Genomic DNA, 26,519 nt, shown 5'->3' with positions numbered 1-26,519 from the left:
TTATCCTCTTTTTAAAAGATTTATTAAATAAATGTAATGCACTCGCATAATAAACAGATAAAAATCGCTTTTTGTACAATTTTGAATGATCCTTAGTAAGTTTGCCACACTCCCATATACTTGCTGTGTGGTTTGCCTTTAAGCGCCGTGACGTCAGAGCCCCTCCCCTAGGTCCTAGTAGGTTTTGTGAGCACTTTTTTGGCTTATTACATGTGAATGAGCATTTATTTAATCTTAACAACTTAAATAAATGAAACAATATCACGCTATGGGAGGATTCTTTTTTTTTTTCCTTTATAATACCTATGAGGAGGCTGAGTTTTATTATACCATATGAAAACTACCCGGATACCAGGATCAGTAATACCTGTAAGTCCTGAAGGTTTTTTGACTCTGTGGGGTGGGGTGAGGGGGCAATCTTACCAGTGAAGGATCCCACTTTTTTTCACCTGCATTATTTATGGTTATTGCTGGAGTTTTCAATATATCCAGCTACACTGAAGATCACACACGTGGATGATTGTTTTTGCTTTGTATAATATTGGTGGCACTAATTTTTGTGGACAATTTTGCATATGTATTTAAGTTATGTTTTATATATTTTTAGTGTCACTTTATTTAAATTTGTGCTTTCAGTAGTCTGTCTGCTATTTATATAGCATTTAGTCCCAAGTTTGGGGACTTGAGCACGGTATATATCAGGGGCGGACTGACAACTCATGGGGCCCCCGGGCAATAGGTGATCATGGGGCCCCTGTGTCCTTGCCCAAACTCAAAAAAGCCTATGAAAAAGGTACCAGGGGCATCTCATGGGGCCCCCTACTGACCCCGGGCCCTCGGGCAGTGCCCGCGTTTCCAAATGGTCAGTCCGCCCCTGGTATATATACACTTTTATATGTGGGCACTTGTCACGTGTTGGTTGCACATTTATGTGGAAGGATTTTAATAGTCCTTGAACATTGTCTTTAGTCAGTTTAATTTATCCTGACCGTCTTATTGTTCAGTTCAAATAGGCACAATAGTGTCATTCGTCAGTCATTGTCGCACTACACCTTTTGTGCATTCATTTATGCCAAGTGTTTATCAGGTGTGGTTCAGTGATATTTGTTATTTCACCCTGTTTAGGAACACAAGTGTGTTTGTGTATTGTGTGTTTTTTTTGTTTCACTTTTTTTCACATGCTTTCAGCATACTTGAGTGGGAATACATACATATTTAGTGAGTTAATACATCTTATTGGGCAAATTTTGAGTCAAACAATAGGTGACAGAATATTATTACACATACTTGTATATTGCTGTCCATTTATGCGGCGCTTTATGTATGTTGTACATTCACATCAGTCCCCAACCCTCAAGGAGCTTACAATATAAGGTTCCCAACTCACATTCATACACACACATACTAGGGCCAATTTAGACAGGAGCCAAATTAACCTACCAGAGTAGATTTTCCTACAAGGAAACCCACCTAGGCACAGGGAGAACATGGAAACTCTGGGCAGGTAGTGCTGTGGTTGTGATTTGAACTGTCAACCCTAGTGCTACCCCAACTGTGCTACCCCAACATATTCAATTTACCCCCCATCGGTAGGCAGGTGTTATAACTTTTGGATATAAAAACCTCCTCCACATGGCACCACTGATATTATTAATCCTGTTTTCCCTTCCTTCCCCTCCACCCCATTTCCCGCTTCTTCCCCTCTCCTCCTGACTGTGGATGGATATCCTTGCGATGGTAGGCTGCATTACTGGATGTTAATTACATACATCGTTACTTCTTAAAGTAGAACTATAGACAAAACTTTTTTTCATTTTGGATAGAGTAAAGAAGGGTTTTAACCCGTCAGATTTATTTTTCACTATCTGTGTCCCATTGGGGAGATTTCCCTCCACTTCTTGTACCATAGCCAAACAGGAAGTGAGAGGAAATCCAAGCAAGGGAATTCCTTGGAGACAGCCAGCTCACCAAAACTAGTGTCCCCAATGGAAGTATTTCCCACTATTACTTTTCTAGGGACTGCCCACAATTTGGGATTTTTTTTTACTTTCACTTTCAATAATAATGGTAAACAGGACCAAGGGGGCACAGACAGCAGTAAAAAAATGGCCAATGTTTTAATCCTCTTCACTCTATCCAAGACTAAAAAATGTTTTGCCTTTAGGTACTCTTTATTATGTCCTGTAATATGCCTTCTGGCACTTTTTTTACTCGGTACACATATTCCACTGTATTTTGCTTTGTAAGGCTTTGTATTAATCCTTAATAAACAAACATTTTACTGACAAAAAACCTGTTTGAAGGCCTACCTCATGATACTATAGAACAAATGTCGTTACAATTACTACAGGCAGTCTTCGAGTTACAAACATCCATTCTCGAGTTATTATTATTATTATTATACAGTATTTATAAAGCGCCAATAGTTCGCTCAGCGCTGAGTTATAAACATCCGACTTCCATGAGACTCATACTTAAGAACAGAGGCAACATGACATCCTGCTGGTCCCAGAAACAGCCAGGTGGCCATTTGCCTGCACACCGCATGCTGCTATCTACTGTCCAGTGGACCTGTCAGCAATCCCACATCACTGCATGGCCAGTTAACTCTTCTCTACACTATCCAAAACTTTAAATACATGTTTTGGCAGGAGTTATACTTAAAACGTGTGTGTTCCAACTTACATACAAATTCAACTTAAAGCAGAACTCCACACAAAAGGGGAAGTTACGCTTGTTGACATCATTTCCCCCTCCACTGCCACATTTGGCACTTTTGGGGGGGAGTGGGTACCTGGTTTTGACAGGTACCCGCTCCCAATTCCAGACGAGTTCGTCGTGGCAATCTCCAGCCCTTCCTTTTCCCCACAGCCTTCTGGAACAATTCACAGGACCCAAAAGACTGCGGAACCCAAAGCTCCAAGCACAATGACAGTGGGTTCCAGCCGCTTAAGTCCAAGAGGAGGAAAACATGCCTATGCCCACCACTTATGAAATATAACACTTGGGTTCAAGAGATGATCTTCATATTCCATAATGCCGAAGACTTCTTCGTCCCGTCCCAAATCCAAGCAGCATAGTGAAACCTACACAAAGGAAAATATGAAAAATGTAAAGACTCAGAAACAATACAGAACAATTTAGTTAGATGGATTCAGACTAGGTAGAGCTCCTCCTTAATTAACATTATTCCACTGTAGTTACCAGTATTCTGCTGTAAAGAAAGTTATAATTATGTTATTAGACACTGTGGGGTTTATTTACTAAAGCTGGAGAGTCCAAAATCAGACTCCCTTCTGCATAGAAACCAATCAGCTTCCAGGTTTCATTGCCAAAGCTTCATTGAACAAGCTGAGGTTAGAAGCCGATTGGTTTCTATGCAGAAGGGAGTCTGATTTTGGACTCTCCAGCTTTAGTAAATAAACCCCTATGTGTGTATTTAATCATAGGTTTATTTATTTTACACTCATGGGTATATATAGAGTAAAGTAGAGATACATTAGCCGATGAGTATATTTATGTGATTTTATAGAATATGTGCAATAGATTTAGAATTATATATGGTATTAGTGTCATGGTAGGATTATATGTTATTGCTATACAAGGGGTCTCTGTTGCGGTATTCTTCCCAGCATATACCGGAGAGTAAGGGCAATATTCCCCTCTTCAATATGGCGGCACGTGTATCGGCGCTTTATAGAGGAGGGTTATAAATAGAACCGTCCTGCTTGACGATCGTATCCCTTATGATTTAGTCGACGATGAAACGCGTCAAGTGACGTGACATCAAGACGCACACGGGAACCAGAAGTACACCAGTGGCCATTTTGGAAAAGGGAAAGGATCACCTGTGAGAGCCTGGACGTTCCTGGATGGCAGAAAGGTTACTTTATTGTATTTATAGCAGTTTTAAAGGCTTAAACAATGTGAGCATTTTGAATTAAAGTTTATTATTGCATCTTTCTTGGCGGTATTACACTATGATTATCCCTCATATATGTACATCTGTCAGGAATGGACTCGCCAATGGTGGTGGGACTCATCTGCCGTGTGGGCTGCAGTACCAGGGCTGGCCAGTGGGTGCTCTCAGCAACCAGAAGCTCACTCCTGCAGTCACCCATCACCTGAGGCTGATTGCAGGAGGTGTATTTAAGGAATGGCCAGACCTGCAGTCAGTGCCTTGGTGTATGTTTCCCATGAGTCCCTGTACCTGCATCCTGTCTGCTTCCTGCCTGATTCCTGATTCTGCTTTGATCCTGACTCTGAATGAACTCCGCTTGTCCTGACCCTGGCTATTGCTGACCACTCTCCAGCCTGCTCCTTTGGTACCTTGTCTGCCTGATTGTTCCTGACCTGGCCCGTCTGACTATGCTCTGCCTGCTCCTTTGTGTCTTGTCTGCCCGATGGTTCCTGACCCGGCCTGCCTGACCACTCCACCTCACCAGCCCTGACTGCTCTTGTCTGTGTACATTCCGTTATCAGTTGGTGGTTTGGTTTTGTTATATTGTGCGTGTTATATTTGTGTATAACCTTTAATAAATTATATTGTTACACCATACTTGAGCCTGCGTTTCCCTGTGTCAGTTCACACATCTCTGGTCTTACCGGCAGCCCTGACAACAACCATATGGAGCAAGGTGTATGGGGATACTTGGAGTACTATGGCTGTTGAATCCAGGTAGTGCCGTGGAGACAGTGTATGCCTTGTGGAGATCTACAGGAGGGCCATTTCCCACTAATCATTGGATTATATTATAGCGTCATTATTTTGGATTGTTGGTAAGGGTATCCACTCCTTACTATAAATAGAAATGTACACAGTGTTGGTTTGTGCGGGGACACTGAAGAGTGATTCACACACACAGTGTTGTCTCACCGTTTGATTCACAGTTTCTAGGACTATTTTTCACTATTTGCACTGCAAATAATTTTGATGGGTTATTCACTTGAGTGATGTCACATGTTTTGATGTAGTTAATAGATAATGCACTATGTGATGTTTCTCTTTTTTGAGGGAACATTTATCGTGGAAATCGTTGGAAGGATATATTTCTTTTGGACTCTATTTTTTCACCGTGATTACACAAGAAGGCTATGGTTTATAATTGTTGGACTTATTAGGAATTGGACTGAACTATTATTTATTTGAGGAGTTTTTCAACTATTTGGTAGTCTTTTCTGTATAATATTTGTACATCTTTAGGGGTGAAGGTGTTGATTGTGCTGTGGGGAGTTTAATTTGTATATATATTTGGGATGTGGTTTATTTATATAATGCAGAAAAGAATAAATTCCCTGGCACCGCCCACTCCCTTCTTGAACATCATATCCTTCACTTCATTTGGAAGTGTCTTATTACTGGCTGTGCTGGCCCAGATCCTCCTACCCTCCCTATGTTACCTTTTATATATAGCAGTCGGGAGAGAAGTGAAGGGGAACACTTTAGTGTCCTGCTGCCCAATCTACAGCCCTATAGCACTTTTTGTGTGGCCCTCAGGCCTCCTGCAGACACGGACCTGTATTTACTCATTATACTATTAGTAGTCTCATGTAAGATGTCTCTGACTGTCTCTCGGATCACACCCACAGTCTCCAACAGTCTCTCGGATTGCGCCTGCAGTCTGATGGATTCCTGAATTTAATATGTGGCTCTATGGTGGTATCAAGGATGTGAGCCCCCCATATCAAGAAAGTTGACCACCACTACTTTAGAGTGTCATCTGAGTGACAGTTCTGAGTCTGCTGGGGCTGCTGACATCACATCCAAGATGGCGTCACTCAGCAGCAATCTCAGTGCTTTTGGACGCCTAGGAGGCTTTTACAAGTAAATAACATACACTATATTACCAAAAGTATTGGGACACCCCTCCGAATCACTGGATTCAGGTGTTCCAGTCACCTCCATGGCCACAGGTGTATAAAACCAAGCACCTAGGCGTGCAGACTGCTTCTACAAACATGTGTGAAAGAATGGGTCGCTCTCAAAGGCTCAGTGAATTCCAGCGTGGTACCGTGATAGGTTGCCACCTGTGCAATAAGTCCATCTGTGAAATTTCTTGCTACTAAATATTCCACGGTCAACTGTTAGTGGTTTTATAACAAAGTGGAAGCAACTGGGAACAGCAGCAACTCAGCCATGAAGTAGTAGGCCACGTAAAATAACAGAACAGGGTCAGCACATGCTGAAGCGCACAGTGTGCTGAAGTCTCCAACTGTCTGCAGAGTCAATAACTAAAGACCTCCAAACTTCATGTGGCCTTCAGTTTAGCACAACAGTGTGTAGAGAAATTCATGGAATGGGTTTCCATGGCCGAGCAGCTGCATCCAAGCCTTATATCACCAAGCGTCGGATGCAGTGGTGTAAAAGCATGCCGCCACTGGACTCTAGAGCAAGTGAGATGTGTGCTCTGGAAAGACTAATCAGGCTTTTCTGTCCAGCAATCTGATGGACGTGTCTGGGTTTGGAGTTGTCAGGAGAACAGTACTTACCAGAGTGCATTGTACCAAGAGTAAAGTCTGGTGGAGGGGGGATTATGGTGTAGGGTTGTTTTTCAGGGGTTGGTCTTGGCCCCTTAGTTCCAGTGAAGGGAACTCTTAAGGCGTTAGCATACCAAGACATTTTGGACAATTTGATGTTCCCAACTTTGTTCCAACATGACTGCACACCAGTGCACATAAAAAGGTCCATAAATACATGGATGAGCAAGTTTGGGGTGGAGGAACTTGACTGGCCTGCACAGAGTCCTGACCTCAACCCAAGAGAACACCTTTGGGATGAATCTGACATCAGTGCCTGACTTCACAAATGCGCTTCTGGAAGAATGAAACATTCCCATAGACACACTCCTAAACCTTGTGGACAGCCATCCCAGAAGAGCCAACTCAATATTGAACCCTACGGACTAAGACTGGGATGCCGCTGTAAAAGTTCATGTGTGTGTAAAGGCAGGCATCCCAATACTTTTGGCAATATAGTGTACATCAAATGTTCAATGCACATATAAATCTTATAGGAAGATTGTTGTTATGAACGGTCTAGTGACAAGGTCTCTTTAACCACTTACCGACCTGCCACAGTACATATAATGCGGCGGGGCAGGAAGTGCAGGCACAATCATGTACATGTATGCCATTGTGCCTGCTCGGTCTAATGGGGGTACTGTGCACCCCCATCCTCGAGACTGCTGTGTCAGCAGGACACAGTGGATTGTGGCTCATGGTACTGGGGATCACAATTTCATTCATAACAGCTCTGATACAAGTGAGCTGTGATTGGCCCACAGCTATCACATGGTACCTAGTCCAATCACAGCACCCTGTACCATGTGTTTCTGCAGCCAATCACAGATCATTAGTATTCACAGCTGCCATGAATGAAACTCATTCATGACAGTTCAAAGCATTGCTGGTACAATGATTTTCCCTGTATCAGCAATCAAAGTGTAAAAGAAAAAAAATCATTATAACCCACCAGAGTAGTACAGTAATATTATGGTGACACTGAACTACTCTGATGAATATGTGTATTAAAAAAAAAATGGATTCAAAATTGTTTAATTTTTTTTAAACATACTGTCACCAGTCAGTGTCCATGATCGCTGCCACGCCAGCCATATAATGAAATTCTACTGTGCTAGTGACAGTATGTGAATTAAAAAAAAAAAAATTGTGAAAAATACACAAATTTTATTTATTTTCTTAATTTTCCAAAAAATTGTGACAATAACATTACAACTTAAAAAAACTCACAAGTCCTCTTACTAAATATCTCAGACTGTCTACTTTCCAGAAAAGGGGTAATTTGTGGGGTATTTGTATTGTCCTGGCATTTTATCTCAAAAAATGAGACCGCCAGTACATCTGAAGTGATTGATTTTCAAATATATATACACCATAGTTTGTAGACGCTATAACTTTCACACAAACCACACAAATTAATATACAACTTATTGAGATTTTTTTTTTGACCAAAGACATTAAGCAGAATAGATTTTGACCTACATTTATAAAGAAATTAGATTTTTTAAATGTTTTTTCTTGGATATATTTTATAACAGAAAATATCTTTTTTTCAACATTTATTCGTTTATGTAATAAAAAATTACAATGTGGGGATCAAATACCACGAAAAGAAAGCTGTATTTGTGTGAAGAAAATGATATAAATTTAATCTGTGTACAGTGCTGCATGACCGGGCAATTGCCAATTAAGGTAGTTCAGTGTTGAATAGTAAATAATGGCCTGGTAATGAAAGAGGTAAAATCTTTTGCAGCTTAACCAGTTCTTGACTGTGCTATAGCCAAAAGACATCTACAACGTGGCCGACTAGTTATGGGAGGGCATCCCTGAACGTCCTCCCAGAACCCCCCTTCCCGCACACCTCCTGGGATGTGCACCATCCACGATCTGATCACTGCGTCCTTTGGACATAGCTGCTCATGTGTCCAGGTAAAGGGCCAATCAGAGCCGCCATTTAACAGATGATCAGCTGTGTCCAATCACAGCTGATCAAAGTATAAATAGGAAATGTCGGTTATCGGCAGTCCTCTCCTCACACTGACAGGGGGACATCTACACTGATCATCAGTACCCTGATGATCAGTGTAGCCCTATTAGTACTGACTAATAGGGCCCATCTGTGCCGGCTTTCAGTGCCTCCCTCAGTGCCGCATATTGGGTGCAGTATCATCAGCGCACATTAGTGAAGGAGAAAAATCACCTATTTACAAAACTTTATAACGGAAACAAAGAAAAATGTTTTTTGTATTCAAAATACATTTGTAAAACTCCCAGTGGTGATTAACTACTAGCAAAAGAAAATGCTATTTGTCTAAAAAAAAAAAAAAAAAAAAAAGCTAAAAATTTCATATGGGTATAGTGTTGCATTACCGTGCAGTTGTCATTCAAAGTGCAATAGTGCTGAAAGCTGAAAATTGGCCTGGGCAGGAAGGGGGTAAAAGTGCCCGGTAGGCAAGTGGAAAAGTGGTTGTAAAAGCTCAAGGTTTTTTACCTTTGTGCATTCTATGCATGAAGGTAAAAAAACCTTCTGTGTGCAGCAGCTCCCCCATATAGCTACCTAAGGCCCATCATGATCTAGCGATGCGCATGAGAGTCTCAGCTCTCCGGGGACCCTCCCTCCTTCAGCTTCCGCTGCCAATAAGGAGAGAGAGAGGGCAGGGCCAAGCCACGGCTCTGTGTGTGAATGGACATGCAGAGCAGAGGCTCGGGAATGAGCCTGCTTCGGTGCCCCTATAACAAGCTGCTTGCTCTGGGGCTCTCGGCAGGAGGGAGGGGCCAGGAGCGCCGGCGGGGACTGGGCTGCTCTGTGCAAATCCACTGCACACATCAGGCAAGTATGAAATGTTTTCTATTAACCGCATTCCCGCCGCTCTATAGCAAATGTACTGCTACAGGGCGCAGGGGTGTGCATAATCACAAATATATACATGTTTTTGCATTTTTGGGTAGGGGGCCTACCTGCGCCACCATTCGTGGCCATCAATCACTGGGTCCCGGCTGGTGATTATTCGCCAGCACCCGGTGATTGCCGAACATCTTCGTTGGGGATGTAAACAAAACAGTTCTCCTCCCTGTCAGCTCGTGCAAACTGCTATGCAAAGTAGTGTGCTTACAGTGAAGAACTAACACCCAGCCCCTAGTAAAACAGCACACAGTTAACCCTTTGATTGCCCAAGATGTTACCCCCTCCCTGCCCAGTGCCATTAGTACAGTGTCAGCGCTTTTTATAAGCACTGATCACTGTATTGGTATCACTGGGGATGTCAGTGACATCAAGTCAGTTCCCCCCCCAGTGTCAGAATGCCTGCCGTAGTCCCGCTACAAGTTGCTGATCGGCCCAATTACTAGTAGAAATTTAAAAAAAAATTCCAGTATCTATACCGCCATTTGTAAATGCTAGAACTTTCACGTAAACCAATTAATTTACATGTATTGGGATTTTTTTTTAGCAAAGACATGTAGAAAACATTTTGGCCTAGATTTATGATGAAATTTGATTTTTTAAATTTTTTTACTGGAGATGTTTAAGAGCAAAAAGTCAAAAAAAAAAAAAAACAAAAAAAAAAAAAACACACAGGCGATCAAATACCACCACAAGAAACCTCTGTTTGTGGGAAAAAAAGGCGTAAAAGTCATTTGGGTGCAGCGTTGCATGACCACGCAATTGTCAGTCAAAGTAATGCAGCGCCGTAAAGCAAAAAATGTCCTGCTCAGGAAGGGGGGTAAATCCTCAGGAGGGCAAGGGGTTAAAAACAGAATGCCTTTAATATCACGTGAAGTGGTTACGGTATCAGATTAGAACTCCTGTCAGGTGTTTTCTACAGTCACTATTTCTCCAACCCATCCAAAGCTAAAAGATTTGGGCTGGACACACATTAAACAGAACAGGGAGCTCGACGCTGACTGCTCCCTCCTTGAACATTGTTAGGTCAAAGCTACAGGCCAGCAGAAGGATCTGTGACACCACAGACATACAAATCTCCTGCCTGCCGGCACTTCACACATTTGACTTGACATTTTTGGGGAGCAGTGAATGTTGAGCCAAAAAGGTTTTCTGTATGTAGCTGGATCCAGGGATACAGTAGGGAAGGATAAGACCCTCTGCTCTGGGTATGTACTGCTATCCAGGGTGATGTTACAGGGATTTCCTCCTCCCAGTTCTAGTGACAACTGTTTTACCAGAGAGATGCTAGATAGTGAGGGGGGAATCCAAAATGTTAGAGGTGTCCCCACAACCAGAGGTGAGGAGAAATCCTAAAATGGGGACACCTGTATATCTAATGAGGGAGAAGCCTCTCACCTCCTGTTGTGTCCTTGGACATGAGGTGTATTTTCAGCTGTCAGCCCCCCCCCCTCCATACTGAAGTCTGTCAGGAGCCCCCGATTTCTTTCATTATTGAAGATTCTGTTCCCCTTCCTGAGGGTGAGTGAGTGCTCCCCCCACTGTATACTGTCATGGGCTATCCTCGGGGGAGCAGTACACAGAACAAACCAACTCTGCCTCCCTCCCTTCTCTGGGTCCTGCACTGTTCCCCTGGCCTCCTCCTCACCTGCGCCGTTCCCCTGGCCTCCTCCTCACCTGCGCCGTTCTCCCGGCCTCCTCCTCACCTGCCCCGTTCCCCCGGCCTTCTCCTCACCTGCCCCGTTCCCCCGGCCTCCTCCTCACCTGCCCCGTTCCCCCGGCCTCCTCCTCACCTGCCCCGTTCCCCCGGCCTCCTCCTCACCTGCCCCGTTCCCCCGGCCTCCTCCTCACCTGCCCCGTTCCCCCGGCCTCCTCCTCACCTGCCCCGTTCCCCCGGCCTCCTCCTCACCTGCCCCGTTCCCCCGGCCTCCTCCTCACCTGCCCCGTTCCCCCGGCCTCCTCCTCACCTGCCCCGTTCCCCCGGCCTCCTCCTCACCTGCCCCGTTCCCCCGGCCTCCTCCTCACCTGCGCCGTTCCCCCGGCCTCCTCCTCACCTGCGCCGTTCCCCCGGCCTCCTCCTCACCTGCGCCGTTCCCCCGGCCTCCTCCTCACCTGCGCCGTTCCCCCGCCCTCCTCCTCACCTGCGCCGTTCCCCCGCCCTCCTCCTCACCTGCGCCGTTCCCCCGCCCTCCTCCTCACCTGCGCCGTTCCCCCGCCCTCCTCCTCACCTGCGCCGTTCCCCCGGCCTCCTCCTCACCTGCGCCGTTCCCCCGGCCTCCTCCTCACCTGCGCCGTTCCCCCGGCCTCCTCCTCACCTGCGCCGTTCCCCCGGCCTCCTCCTCACCTGCGCCGTTCCCCCGGCCTCCTCCTCACCTGCGCCGTTCCCCCGGCCTCCTCCTCACCTGCGCCGTTCCCCCGGCCTCCTCCTCACCTGCGCCGTTCCCCCGGCCTCCTCCTCACCTGCACCGTTCCCCCGGCCTCCTCCTCACCTGCACCGTTCCTCTGAACTCCTCCTCACCTGCACCATTCCCTCGGCCTCCTCCTCACCGGTACAATTTTGTTGCTCTCCTGCAAGGACACAAGTCACGCCCACCATTCATGTGTTTATACAGCACAGGAGTCCTGCAGATGGAGGAAGAAATGGTAACTAGGGGATTCAGAGGAGGAGTGGGCATTTGCTGAAGCTGATTCGGCCATTTTTACTAAAGGAATGTGAGAACTTGAGCTTATGGAAGGGACATATTAATACAACGCCCACGTCACCCTGTTATTGTATGTCAGACGGTGAGTCCATGACACTCCATTATTAAATGTAATGCAGCCAAATGTGGGCGATGGAAATGAGGGGGCGGGGCTAGGTGTTTGCACTTGATAACCAGGGGGAAAGACACAGTGAGGGGGCATGACCTGCTGTGGTGGAAGGTGGAGCCACGAGCTGAAGGGCGGGGCTATGAGAAGAGGGGCGGGGCCAGACTTGTGAATCAGCATGTTGAACTGAGGGGTTCCCAGCCAGGAGAGCGGTACGAGTTTGCTGCTCTCCTGCAAGGACACAAGTCATGCCCACCATTCATGTGTTTATACAGCACAGGAGTCCTGCAGATAGAGGAAGAAATGGTAGCTAGGGGTTAAGAGGAAGGGCGGGCACTTGCTGAAGCCGATTTGGCCATTTTTACTAAAGGAATGTGGGAACTAGAGCACATAGAAGGGACATATTAATACAATGCTCATGCCACCCTGTTATTGTATGTCAGGCGGTGATTACATGACACTCTATTATTATATATGATACAGCTTAGGGTGGGCGATACCGGGCACTTTTACCCCCTTCCTGCCCAGGCCATTTTTCAGGTTTCAGCACTCTCACACTTTGAATGACAATTGCGCGGTCATACAACATTGTACCCAAACTAAAATTTTATCATTTTCTTCACACAACTAGAGCTTTTATTTGGTGGTATTTAATCACCGCTGGGGTTTTTATTTTTTGCTAAATTAACAAAAAAAGACCGAAAAATGGTTCTTCATAAATTTAGGCCGAGATGTATTCTGCTACATGTCTTTGGTTAAAATAACCCAAATTAGGATGTATTTTTTAGTTTTTAGGAAAGTTATAGAGTTCACAAACACAGGTCTTTGCTTATACACAATTTGCTTATAGCAAAGAATTTACCTGAATGATATTGAATCATTCAGGGCTTTTTTTTTTTTTTGTGCTTAGCTGTGATTTGGCCATGGCTAATCACATGACACAGCTGGGCTGTGATTGGCCCAGCTTGTGCATGTGATCGCTGTGACCAATCACAGCTAGGCACACTAGTATACAATGGATGGCATGAATGAAGCCATCCATTGTATATAACTGTCATGTGATCTGCTCTGATTGGTCACAGCAGGTCATATGGTATCGGCAGCGGGGCCGGTACTCAGATCTGTCATCTGCTGTGTCTGAGGTACACGGCAGGTGACAGATCGCGCCACTGCGCAGCTCTGCAGGCGCGCAAACTGCGCATGCCCGGAACGCTGAAGGATTTTGCTGACCGCCATCTGGCCATAGGCCGGGAGGGAAATGGTTAACCAGAAAAAAAATGAGCAATAAGGGGGTATGGCCTGCTGTGATGAAAGGTGGGGCCACAAGCTGATAACACTGAGGGGGTGGGGCCTGCTCGGGTTATGTAGGTCGTTGATTACATGACACAGTATCATTATATCTTCTTCTGCAGCTCAGAATAGGTCATAGGACTGAGGGGACGGAAATCTAGGAAAAGGCGGGGTTTCTCATTTGCACCTGATATAAGCACATGGGATTAAAGGGACAGGATCGAGGCTGTGCACAAGCACTCATTAAAAGCAGGACTGAGGGGGCAGGGCTAATATTGGTAAGAAGGAACCATGCACAGATGCTACTGATAAGCAAATATGAATGAAAGGAATAGCTAGATTTAGCAACCTTTACAAAGGTGGATCCATGTGCTCATATCTGATTGGCTGAGATTGTGGCGGGATGACAGTATTAATGGCCAGCCTAAAGAAAGGTGTAGTTTCACAGTCCAACCAGTAAGGAAACAAGCCATACCCAATAACAATATATTTAAAAAGCAAGCACTGTGTGGGAAGGGCAGAGATGGTTGCTAGGTTATTTAGGGAAAACGCGGACATTTGACCTAGTATAGGGTTAGTAGGAAAAAACTCTGCTATGGCCGGTTCCAAGCCCATTCTGTGAAAAGAGGAGGGTTGGGTGCTGAGACAGCAAACTAGCCCTATAAAAATCATTTAAAGAGCAGTTGGTAAAAAATCAGTGACACTTCGGTGATAATCCGTCTTGGAGAAGTTTAGTGACACTGAGGCAATAAAGACGTCTCTAAGCGCGTTTTTTTCTGAGCGCAATGACCAAGACCCCATTCCATCACACTTGGAAGTTGCTCAATGTGGTCTAGAGCTGGTCAAAAGGAAGGTTGCATGTAAGGGTTATGTGCAAGTGCATGTAAAGTGCAGGGGGACTCTGCTCTCCTCCAAAACTGGAAGACTGCTTACCACTGCTTATCATGTGGTCCTCCAAGCCTTGTGGCTAAGTAGACCTGTGTATTCCTTACCCCAGTTTGTGGGTAGTGAAGACCTCTGTAAGCGTTGTTGGTGCGGAGAGGAATGGCACAAACCCTATTCCATAACACTTGGAATTTGTTCATTTCGGACTAGAGCTGATCCAAAATTTGCGCATGAAGGGTATGTGCAAGCGCACATAAAGTTCGAAGGGATACTATGCTCCCCTACGAAAGTGTAAGACTGCTTACCACTGCTTATCATGTGGTCCACCAGGCCTTGTGGCTAAGTAGACCTGTGAGTTCCTTGCCCCAGTTTGGGGGTATAAGGAACAATTTCCAATATTTTTAACTCTGCCACGGCTGGTCTCAAGCCCGTACTGCGAAAAGAGGAGGGTTGAGTGATGGGACAGCAAACCATCCCTGTAAATCCATTTACAGAGTGATTGGGAAAGTTCGGTGACACTGAAGTGATGATCTGTCTCAAACAAGTTCTGTGACACCAAGGCAATAAAGACCACTCTAAATGCAGTTGGTTCTGAGACCAATGACCCAGAACCCATTTTATAGCATTTGATAGTTGCTCATTACGGTCTAGAGCTGGTCCAAAGGTTGTGCGTGGGGGTTATGTGCAAGTGCACGTAATTTCAGGGGGACTCTGTGCTCCCCTCAGAAAGTGGAAGACTGCTTACCACTGCTCATCATGTGGTCCACCAGGCCTTGTGGCTAAGTGGACCTGTGTGTTTCTTGCCCCTGTTTGGGGGTATAGGGAACAATTTCTAATATTCAAGATTTCAATATTTTTAACTCTGCCTTGGCTGGTCTCAATGTCAGGAATGGACTTGCCAATGGTGGTGGGACTCACCTGCCTTCTGGGCTGCAGTACCAGGGCTGGCCAGCGGGTGCTCTCAGCAACCAGAAGCCCACTCCTGCAGTCAGCCATCACCTGAGGCTGATTGCAGGAGGTGTATTTAAGGAATGGCCAGACCTGCAGTCATTTCCTTGGTGTATGTTTCCCATGAGCCCCTGTACCTGCATCCTGTCTGATTCCTGATTCTGCTTGATCCTGACCCTGAATGAACTCCGCCTGTCCTGACCTCGGCTATTCCTGACCACTCTCCAGCCTGCTCCTTTGGTACCTTGTCTGCCTGATTGTTCCAGACCATTCTTCTGCCTGCTCCCATTGTACCTTTTTGCCTGATTGTTCCTGACACCTCTCCAGCCTTGACTGCACCTGTACCTATTAGTTTAAGGTTTGTTTTGTTTTGCACTGTGTTTGTTTATTTTGTGCAGCTCATAATAAATATTATTATTATTTAATCATTTCTGAAGCCTGCTGTTTCCCTGTGTTAGTCCACACATCTCTGGTCATACCTGGATCCCTGACACTCAAGCCCGGGCTGCAAAAAGAGGAGGGTTGGGTGATGGGACAGCAAACCATCCCTGTAAATCCATTTACAGAGTGATTGGGAAAGTTCAGTGACACTGAGGCAGTGAAGACCTCTGTAAGCGTTGTTGGTTCTGAGAGAAATGGCCAAGACCCTATTCCATAATACTTAAAATTTGTTCATTGCGGTGTAGAGCTGATCCAAAGTTTGCACGTGAAGGTTATGTGCAAGCCACATAAAGTTCGGGAGGGATACTATGTTCCCCTCCGAAAGTATAAGACTGCTTACCACTGCTCATCATGTGGTCCACCAGGCCCTGTGGCTAAGTGGACCTGTGTTTCTTGCCCCAGTTTGGGGGTATAAGGAAAAGAGGAGGGTTGGGTGATGGGACAGCAAACCATCCCTGTAAATCCATTTACAGAATGATTGGGAAAGTTCAGTGACACTGAAGTTATGATCTGTCTCAAAGAATTTCAGTGACGCTGAGGCAGTGAAGACTTCTGTAAGAGTTGTTGGTTCTGAGAGAAATGGCCAAGACCCTATTCCATAACACTTGGAATTTGTTCATTGCAGTGTAGAGCTGATCCAAAGTTTGCACGTGAAGGTTATGCTCCCCTCCGAAAGTATAAGCCTTCTTTCCACTGCTCATCATGTGATCCACCAGGCCTTGTGGCTAAGTAGACCTATGCGTTCCATGTCCCAGTTTGGGGGTATAAGGAACAATTTCCAATATTTTTAACTCTACCTTGGCCGGTCCCAAGTCTGTGCTGCTAAAAGAGGAGGGTTGGGTGCTGGGATAGCAAAGCAGCCCTGTAAAAACATTTACAGAATGATTTGGAAAGTTCAGTGACACTGAAATGATGATCTAGAGCTCGTCCATTGGTTGCGCGTGAGGGTTATGTGCAAGCACACGTAAATTCAGGGGGACTCTGTGCTCCCTTCGGAAAGTGGGAAACTGCTTACCATTGTTTTTCATGTGGTCCACCAGGCCTTTTGGTTAAGTGGACCTGTGTTCCTTGCCCCTTTTTGGGGGTATAAGGAAAACATTTTAATATTCAAGTTTTAAATATTTTTAACTGTGCCATGGCTGGTCCCAAGCCCTTTCTGAGATACAAGGTTGGGTGGTGGGACAGCAAACCAGCCCTGTAAAAACTATTTGCAGAGCAGTTGGGAAAATTCAGTGACACTGAAGTGATGATCTGTCTCAAAGAAGTTCAGTGACACTTAGGAAATGCAGACATCTTAAAGCACTCTGATTGTGAAGAGATGCTGCGCTACATAAAACAATGGCACAATCCTTATATAACAAAAAACAAAGTGAAAAAATAAAAATATATATATAGAAGATAAAAGGGGAGGAGTGTGGAGATGACATCATGACATTACCATTCATCGGGACAGCGGTTGTAGTACTCTGTAAATGGCTCTTGGAAGGACATTATAGCAGGAAATAGCATTCAGAAAGTGGGCCGTGCTTTGCCTTGCATTACAACCCATATGGTGTCTGTTTTGAGCATGTATAGGACTCTACTGCTGAGATGATACTGCCATCTTGTGTTTACTCAGTACATCACTGGATGTTCATCATACCTTGTGCAAAATACACCTCCGGAACGTGAGTGTATTTCTTATGTTTAATTGATGAATAAAAGTTTAAAAGAATAAAGCACTATGTTGAGTTCTTTTTAATGAGGAATATGGCTGATACAAAGATGCTTATCAGGAGGGAGCTTACTTTGGAGTCTTCATTCAGCAAGCTGATCTTCTGAGTCCATATGGGACCAAAAGTGCAGTTAGATCGTAACGATTGCCGTCAAGCACTGATGGGGAGGAAGAATGCATTGTTTTCTCCTCCCTGTCAGTTTTCAGCACACTGTTCCGGATTGCTGGGCACAGCCTTCCGGAACAGTGTGTAACAGTGAAGTACATCCCCTCCCGCCCCCTAGTAAAACACTCCCCTCACACAGTTAACCCTTTCATTGCCTCCTAGTGTTAACCCCTTCCTCCTCAGTGCCATTAGTACAGTGTCAGTGTTTTGTTTGTTGCACTGATCACTGTATTGGTGTCACTGGGGATGTCAGTGACCCCAAGTCAGTTCCCCCAAGTGTCAAAATGTCTACCACAGTCCCGCCATAAGTCACTAAATGCTGCCATAAGTCGCTGATTGCCACCATAAGTCGCTGATCACCACATTAGTATAAAAAAAATCCACTATCTATACCACCATTTGTAAACACTATTACTTTCCCGTAAACCAATTAATTTACACATATTGGGATTTTTCCCTTCCTTGTCTTTCAGGACAGCACCTTGAGAGACCTCGGCTCCTCCCCACCTGAGGAAACACCTCCACCCAAAATAAAAGGTCTGCCTCTCCGCTCACAACCACAGTTTTTAGTGTTTCCTCCTTTGGGGAGACAAGCTATGGAGGTCAGTCGAGGTGCGGTCAGAGGACCGGGAGGGCCTGGTAGGAAGGAGTAGAGGAGTGTAGCTGTGGGGTTGTGTGCGCCAGAGAGCTGGTATCTACCCCCCCCCCCGGTGGCGCAGTGACAGGTGGGTCCCCTCCGAAGGGACCAGGGGGGTTGCGCTTACATGTCAGGCTGTGCCCCGGCCCCCACCGAGGGGGGTGTAGGGGAGCCGGGCGCCCTCGTGTTCGGTGTCCAGAGGGACCGGGGGAGGAGTTCCACTGTCCCACACTGTGCCGGAATTGGAGCTGGATCCACGCCGGATGATAGGCGACATAATTTCTGGCGGAAGAGGCGGGACTTCTCCCAGGACGCGGCTTCCGGCTTCTGGCTGCGGCCTAGGATATGAGGGGCAGCGTTTTTCTCGGCGGTGTGAGTGCTGTATCCTACAGAGGCACAGGGACCAGGCGAGGCCAGCAAAAGCCAGCTACAGATAGGCAGCTCAGTGGAGCCCTTTACCCTACCTGGGGGCCCCTAGCTCCAAGGGGTGTTCCCAGCCCTCTGGTGGTTGGAGGTGCCAGGGTAGGTGGGGAGAGGGGGAAAGCCTAGGTCTGTAGCTCCCACTCCCTGCCTGGGAAGAGGGGGGGCGGCCAAGAGTTCCCTGAAGGTAATGGGTTCCCTGGGTCTCCTCTTCTCTTTATGCTACAGGTAAAGGCCCATGAGAAGCTCAAAACACAAAAGGAGCGTCAGGAATGGACTTGCCAATAATGGTGGGACTCACCTGCCTTGTGGGCTGCAGTACCAGGGCTGGCCAGCGGGTGCTCTCAGCAATCAGAGACTCACCCCTGCAGTCAGCCAAACACCTGAAGCTGATTGCAGGGGTTGTATTTAAGGAATGGCCAGACTCACAGTCAAGGCCTTGGTGTGTGTTTTTCCATGGGCCCCTGTATCTTGTATCCTGTGTTCCTGTTTCTGCCTGACTTTTTGCTGACCCTGCCTGATCTTGACCTCTGCTGACTTCTCCTGTTTGATCCCTGGCTTGTGACCCTGACCATTCTCGTGCCTGACCCTCTGCACCGCGCTGCCCGTTACTGAACCCAGCTTGTGACCCCGACCACTCTCCCGCCTGTTCCTGGTACTCCGTTTGCCCATTTGCAACTGACCTGGCCTGCCTGACGACTCTTGCTTTGTATGTATTGTTATCTGTGGGTGGTTTGGTTTTGTTTGTTTGCACTGTGTTTTAGGTTTAGTTTTGCACTGCGTTTTGTATTGTTAGTCTTAATAAATTGTTTATACCTTATCTGAAGCCTGCGTTTCCCTGTGTCAGTCCGCACACCTCTGGTCATACCTGGAGCCCTGACAAGGGGTCTAAGCGGAGGTACTTTCATGGAAAGTGACCCTCAAGGACTCTTGGGAAAAAGGTGCTGTGTGGGTCCTGTATCGGAGGGCTGGTTAGGGAGGAGATTCTGGCACAGGGGGACCTGGTTAAGTTGGTTAGAGAGCTGACAAGTACCTTCGACTCATTTAAGTCTCTGGTTGAGAACTTGGCCCTGCCCCAAGCGCGTACTGCACACCTTCCCCCCCCCCCCCCCCAACATACTGAAGTGGTCCCTTCTACTAGCAGAGGGACGGGAGGCCATGGATGTGAGGCAACCCATCCCTGGGCTCAAATTCAGAAGGGCTGCCCCAGAAGCCACAATGACTTTGTTCCCCCCCATGGGAGGAAGATTGGGGGTCTTACTCCCACAGTGGGAAGCGTAGATCTCCAGCCCCTTCGTCCTGAATATAGTGAGGAGGGGGTACCGCCTGGAATTCACAAGGCCACCGCCACACAGGTTTTTGGTGACGAACCTGCCAAGGTACGCACAAAAAGCGTCAGCCTTCCTCGCTTCTCTACAGGAGCAGAACATTGTGGTCAAAGTCCCCGCTGCAGAGGTCAGCAGGGTTTTTACTCACACGTCTTCATCATCAGGAAGTCCTCGGGATCTTACAGGCTGATTCTAAACCTGAAGCCTTTGAACAAAGCCATCAGGTACAAGAGATTCCGGATGAATTCAATCTTCATGGTCAGATCTCTTCTTCCCCCCCCTGCTCATTTCTAGCTTCGATAGACCTAAGGGGTGCTTATTTGCACGTGCCCATTGCGGAAACCTGTCAGAAATTTCTCAGACTAGCATTTCAGGGTCCGGGGTTGACATGGCACCTGCAATTTTTGGGCCTTGCCCTTTGAACTTTCCCCCTCTCCAAGAATCTTCAGTTTGGTCCCAGGCCAGAGGATGGTATACCTGGGCTACAAATTAGATTCCACCCTTCAAAGAACCTTTCTGACTCCAAAGAAGATCCTGAAGCCAGACGGGAGAATCAGGCAGTTGCTAGGAAGCCAGGTGGTATCTTTAAGGGAAGCCATGTCAATTCTGGGTCTTCTAACCTCATCCATTCTGGCGATACAATGGGCAGGGTTACATCTACGGCCCCTCCAGCTGTTCATTTTGAGCTTCTGGGATCATCGGCAGGCATCCTTAGACTCTTTGGTACCCTGATACCTCCCAGGGTGAAGAGGACCTTCTGGTGGTGGAGGAAGGCAAGCAACTTAACCCAGGGGTTGCTTTGGGTCTTTCCCATTGCCAGGGAAATTACAACAGACGTGAGTGCCCAAGGGTGGGGAGCACACCTGGGGGAGTTCTTGGCGCAGGGTTCTTGGTCTCCGGAAGAGAGGAAGGAGTCCTCAAACTGAAAGGAGCTCAGAGCAGTTTGGTGGGCCCTTTTTTCCTTCCACGAATTGATAAAGGGCCGACACGTACTCGTCCTCTCGGGCAATTCGACCTTGGCGGCATACGTGAACAGGCAGGGAGGGACTCGAAACAGGACCTTATGGGTCCTGACTGCGAGGTTGCTCTCCTGGGCAGAGACAAATCTAGCCTCGTCTGCCGTCCACCTGAAGGGGGATTTGAAGCAGGTGGCCGATTTTCCTCAGCAGGAGGCAGCTGAGGAAATCAGAATTGGTACTCAATGGGGAGGTCTACCACGCCATCGTCAGGGAGTGGGGGTCTCCATCCATAGACCTATTCTCATCAAGCCAAAACGCCAAGGTTCCAGTTTTTTCTCGCTAAATCAGTGGAACGGAGCTTTGGCAGTGGATGCTCTAGCACAGCATCGGGTGTTTCCCCTGTGCTATGCTTTTCCCCCAGTTCCTTTGCTGCCAGCAGTGTTAAGGAAGTTCAAAACCGAGAAAACCTCCCTGATCCTAGTAGCTCCATATTGGCCCCAACGAGCGTGGTTTTCGACGCTGGTGGCCCTAGCAACACGCCCGCCTTGCATATTGCCACCTCGAAGGAACCTGCTATCTCAGGGCCCAGTCCTGTGTCCCAGGGTGGACAGATGGAACCTATCAGCTTGGTTTCTGAGGAACAGCTCGTTAGCCAAAGGGCTCTCAGGTAGGGTAGTAGCCACGCTCCTGAATAGGAAAAAAGGGACCCGGGCAATCTGAAGGTCTGTAAATGCTTCAATAGATGGTGTACCCAGGCCTCGGTGGACATTTATAGCTTGGTGACAGTCCTGGAGTTTTTGCAGGCAGGGGCTGACAAGGGTTTGGCTGTCAGTACACTAAAGAGCCAAGTATCGGCTCTAAGTGTTTTCATGGAGTCCCCTTTAGCCAAGGAGGTACTCATAGCTAGATTCTTTAGGTCCTTGGCCAGACAAAGACCAGCGGGGGGCAGGCCGTTCCCCAAATGGGATCTGACAACGGTTCTCAATGTACTGACGGGATCCCCATTTGAAACTCTGGACGTGAGCTCCCTAAGGTCCCTGACGCTCCAGACGGTTTTCCTTGTAGCAATTACAACTGCAAGAAGAGTGAGTGAACTAAAAGCTCTGTCAATTAGAGCCCCTTTTTTCAGGTATTTACAGATAGGGTTACAATTAGGACAGACCCAGCCTTTGTACCCAAGGTGGCCTCGAGTTTTCATAGAGGTCAGGTTATTATTTTGCCTTCTTTTTGTTCTAATCCCTCTTGTGACCAGGAAGTAAGGTTTCACTTGCTGGATGTAAGGAGATGTGTTCTCCTTTATTTAGAAAAGACTAAAGAGTTCCGGAGGAAGGATTAATTTTTTTGTTTCTTTTTCGGGCATAAGGAAGGGTCAGAAGGCTTCCAGAGGCACGTTAGCTAGGTGGCTAAGATTAGCAATCGGACAGGCGTATCGGGCTGAGTACCTGGAGGTCCCGGAGGGCATTATGGCACATTCTACCCATGCCACGGCGACCACACAGGCTGAGCGGGCCGGTGCTTCCCCGGGGCAGATCTGTAGAGCTGCAACTTGGTAAAGTCACGGCACCTTTGTCAGACATTACAGACTCGACCTGGTCTCGGTGTAGGAGCAAGCCTTCGGACGTAAGGTGGTCCCGCCCTAGGGGTGAGTACTCACTTATCCTCTCAAGGTGCTGTCCTGAAAGATGAAAAAGGAGAAAAGCAAAGTTACATTTACGGTAACGCCTTTTCCAGGAGTCTTTCAGGACAGCACCGGTTACCCACCCTCTGTAGCATGGTTTCATGAGATACGTTTTATTGTGGTTTCTGTGTTCTTATGTTGTCTCTCCAGGTGACCGGAAGTGCTTAATCGTGAACTGAGGTCGTGAGGGGAGAGGCAGACCTTTTATTTTGGGTGAAGGTGTTTTCTCAGGTGGGAAGGAGCCTTGGTCTCTCAAGGTGCTGTCCTGGAAGACTCCTGGAAAAGGCATTACTGTAAGTGTAACTTTGCTTTTTTTTTTAGCAAAGACATTTCACAGAATACATTTTGGCCTAAATTTATTGATTTTTTATTTTTTTACTGGACATATTTTTATAGCTAAAAGTCCAAAATATTGCTTTTTTTCTCAAAATTGTCAGGGTTTTTTTTTTGACAGCGCAAAAAATTAAAAAAACACAGGCAATCAAATACTACCAAAATAAAGCCCAATTCGTGGGGGAAAAAAATACGTAAATTTCATTTTGGTGCAGCGTTGCATGATCGCGCAATTGTCAGTTAAAGTAATGCAGCGCCATAACACAAACCGCTTATGTAACTGCTTCCTGACTGCCCTATAGCAGAAATACTGCTACAGGGCGGCACAGGTGCACAAAATCACATGTATGTATATATATATATCTATCTATATATATATATATATGAGTGATTTGCGCTCCCGTGGTTTTCACGCCCCTCCCAGATAGCATCAGATTGTCCGCCAGTACACCAGTAATCACATTTAACCCCTTGATTGCCAGGAACACGCTCATACACAATAAACCTCCATTGCTAGTATAGTGCCTGAACGGATCAATATCTTTAATCAAATCAGCACTATACCAACGTTCACATTAGTATAGTGTCCCCAAAAACGCAGCATTAGCGGGATCAGCCCAGGCACCTGCCAGCACCTGCGTTTAGCCCCTACGCTTGTCAGTGACACCAAGTCAGTTACCCCCCAGTGCCAGAATGCCTGCTGCAGTCCCGCTACAAGATGCTGATCGCCCCCATTACTAGTAAAAATTTAAAAAAATTCCAGTATCTATACCGCCATTTGTAAACACTAGAACTTTCACGTAAACCAATTAATTTACACGTATTGGGATTTTTGTTTAGCAAAGACATGTAGAAAACAGTTTGGCCTAAATTTATGACGAGATTTGATTTTTTACTGAAGATGTTTAATAGCAAAAAGTCAAAAACATTGTTTTTTTCTCAAAATTGTTGCTTCTTTTTTTTTTTTATAGTGCAAAAAATAAAAAACACACAGGCGATCAAATACCACCGCAAGAAACCTCTATTTGTTTGGGAAAAAAGATCGTAAATGTCATTTGGGTGCAGCATTGCATGACCGCGCAATTGTCAGTCAAAGTAATGCAGCGCCGTAACGCAAAAAATGTCCTGCTCGGGGGGGGGGGGGGTAAATCCTCAGGAGGGAAAGGGGTTAAAAACAGAATGCCTTTAATATCACGTGAAGTGGTTACGGTATCAGATTAGAACTCCTGTCAGGTGTTTTCTACAGTCACTATTTCTCCAACCCATCCAAAGCTAAAAGATTTGGGCTGGACACACATTAAACAGAACAGGGAGCTCGACGCTGACTGCTCCCTCCTTGAACATTGTCAGGTCAAAGCTACAGGCCAGCAGAAGGATCTGTGACACCACAGACATACAAATCTCCTGCCTGCCGGCACTTCACACATTTGACTTGACATTTTTGGGGAGCAGTGAATGTTGAGCCGAAAAGGTTTTCTGTATGTAGCTGGATCCAGGGATACAGTAGGGAAGGATAAGACCCTCTGCTCTGGGTATGTACTGCTATCCAGGGTGATGTTACAGGGATTTCCTCCTCCCAGTTCTAGTGACAACTGTTTTACCAGAGAGATGCTAGATAATGAGGGGGGAATCCAAAATGTTAGAGGTGTCCCCACAACCAGAGGTGAGGAGAAATCCTAAAATGGGGACACCTGTCTATCTAATGAGGGAGAAGCCTCCCACCTCCTGTTGTGTCCTTGGACATGAGGTGTAGTTTCAGCTGTCAGCCCCCCCCTCCATACTGAAGTCTGTCAGGAGCCCCCGATTTCTTTCATTATTGAAGATTCTGTTCCCCTTCCTGAGGGTGAGTGAGTGCTCCCCCCACTGTATACTGTCATGGGCTATCCTCGGGGGAGCAGTACACAGAACAAACCTTCTCTGGGTCCTGCACCGTTCCCCCGGCCTCCTCCTCGCCTGCACCGTTCCCCCGGCCTCCTCCTCGCCTGCACCGTTCCCCCGGCCTCCTCCTCGCCTGCACCGTTCCCCCGGCCTCCTCGCCTGCACCGTTCCCCCGGCCTCCTCCTCGCCTGCACCGTTTTCCCGGCCTCCTCCTCGCCTGCACCGTTCCCCCGGCCTCCTCCTCGCCTGCGCCGTTCCCCCGGCCTCCTCCTCGCCTGCGCCGTTCCCCCGGCCTCCTCCTCGCCTGCGCCGTTCCCCCGGCCTCCTCCTCACCTGCGCCGTTCCCCCGGCCTCCTCCTCACCTGCGCCGTTCCCCCGGCCTCCTCCTCACCTGCGCCGTTCCCCCGGCCTCCTCCTCACCTGCGCCGTTCCCCCGGCCTCCTCCTCACCTGCGCCGTTCCCCGCACTCCGCCTCACCTGCGCCGTTCCCCGCACTCCGCCTCAACTGCACTGTTCCCCCGGCCTCCTCTTGGTCCTGGTCCTGCACGGCTCCCCCGGTGAGGATAGATGCTTGCTTACACTTGATAACAAGACACAGTGAGGGGGTGTGGCTTGCTGTGATGGAAGGCGGCGTCACAAGCTGAGGGGCGGGGCCACGAGCTGAGGGGTAGGGTCAGGATTATTAATCAGCATGTTGAACTGAGGGGGCCTCAGTCAGCAGTTGGCCAGCCAAGAGAGTGGTGTGTCTTTGCTGTTCTCCTGAAAGGACACAAGTCACACCCACCATTCATATGTTTATACAGCACAGGAGTCCTGCAGATAGAGGAAGAAATGGTAACTAGGGGATTCAGAGGAGGGGCGGGCATTTGCTGAAGCCGATTCGGCCATTTTTACTAAAGGAATGTGGGAACTAGAGCACCCGGAAGGGACATATTAATACAACACCCATGTCACCCTGTTATTGTATGTCAGATGGTGAGTCCATGACACGACATTACTAAATATAATGCAGCCAAATGTGGGCGATGGGAATGAGGGGGCGGGGCTAGGTGTTTGCACTTGATAACCAGGGGGAAAGACACAGTGAGGAGGCAGGGCTGGCAGTGGTGAAAGGTGGAGCCATGTGCTGAAGGGGTGGGGCCATGAGCTGAGGGGCGGGGCCAGGCTTGTGAATCAGCATGTTGAACTGAGGGGTCCTCAGTCAGCAGTTGGCCAGCCAGGAGAGCGGTACAATGTTGCTGCTCTCCTGAAAGGACACAAGTCACACCCACCATTCATGTGTTTATACAGCACAGGAGTCCTGCAGATAGAGGAAGAAATGGTAGCTAGGGCAGGGGGAGGCAACCTGTGGCTCTCTAGCTGTTGTGGAACTACATTTCCCATGAGGCATTGCAAAGATGAAAAAACTGAGTTACAGCTATGACGTACAGAGGCATGATGGAACTTGTAGTCATGCGGCTCTCAGGTTGCCTACCCCTGAGCTAGGGGATTCAGAGGAGGGGCGGGCACTTGATAAAACAGATTTGGCCATTTTTACTAATGGAATGTGAGAACTTGAGCTTAGGGAAGAGACATATTAATACAACGCGTTAGAAATGAGGGGGCGGGGCTAG

The 26,519-nt window shown here is 47.2% G+C and overlaps 1 long non-coding RNA gene across 1 annotated transcript; it reads right to left on the bottom strand.

Annotated features, from left to right (window-relative positions):
• On the bottom strand, window positions 1–25,830 carry LOC149454959 (uncharacterized). The gene is made up of 2 exons (XR_016314157.1): window positions 25,384–25,830; window positions 1–3,086 (listed from the first exon to the last, which is right to left on the bottom strand). It is a non-coding gene; the product is annotated as an uncharacterized LOC149454959 (long non-coding RNA).
• Window positions 25,831–26,519: the final 689 nt, after the last annotated feature.

The sequence above is a fragment of the Staurois parvus genome, unplaced genomic scaffold, assembly GCF_062004578.1.
Source record: "Staurois parvus isolate SC_StPar_1 unplaced genomic scaffold, SC_StPar_1.0 ptg000414l, whole genome shotgun sequence".
In the NCBI taxonomy this organism is placed as follows: domain Eukaryota; kingdom Metazoa; phylum Chordata; class Amphibia; order Anura; family Ranidae; genus Staurois; species Staurois parvus.
The sequence above is the reverse complement of the archived record's forward strand: the minus strand, read 5'-3'. Positions and strand labels throughout refer to the sequence as shown.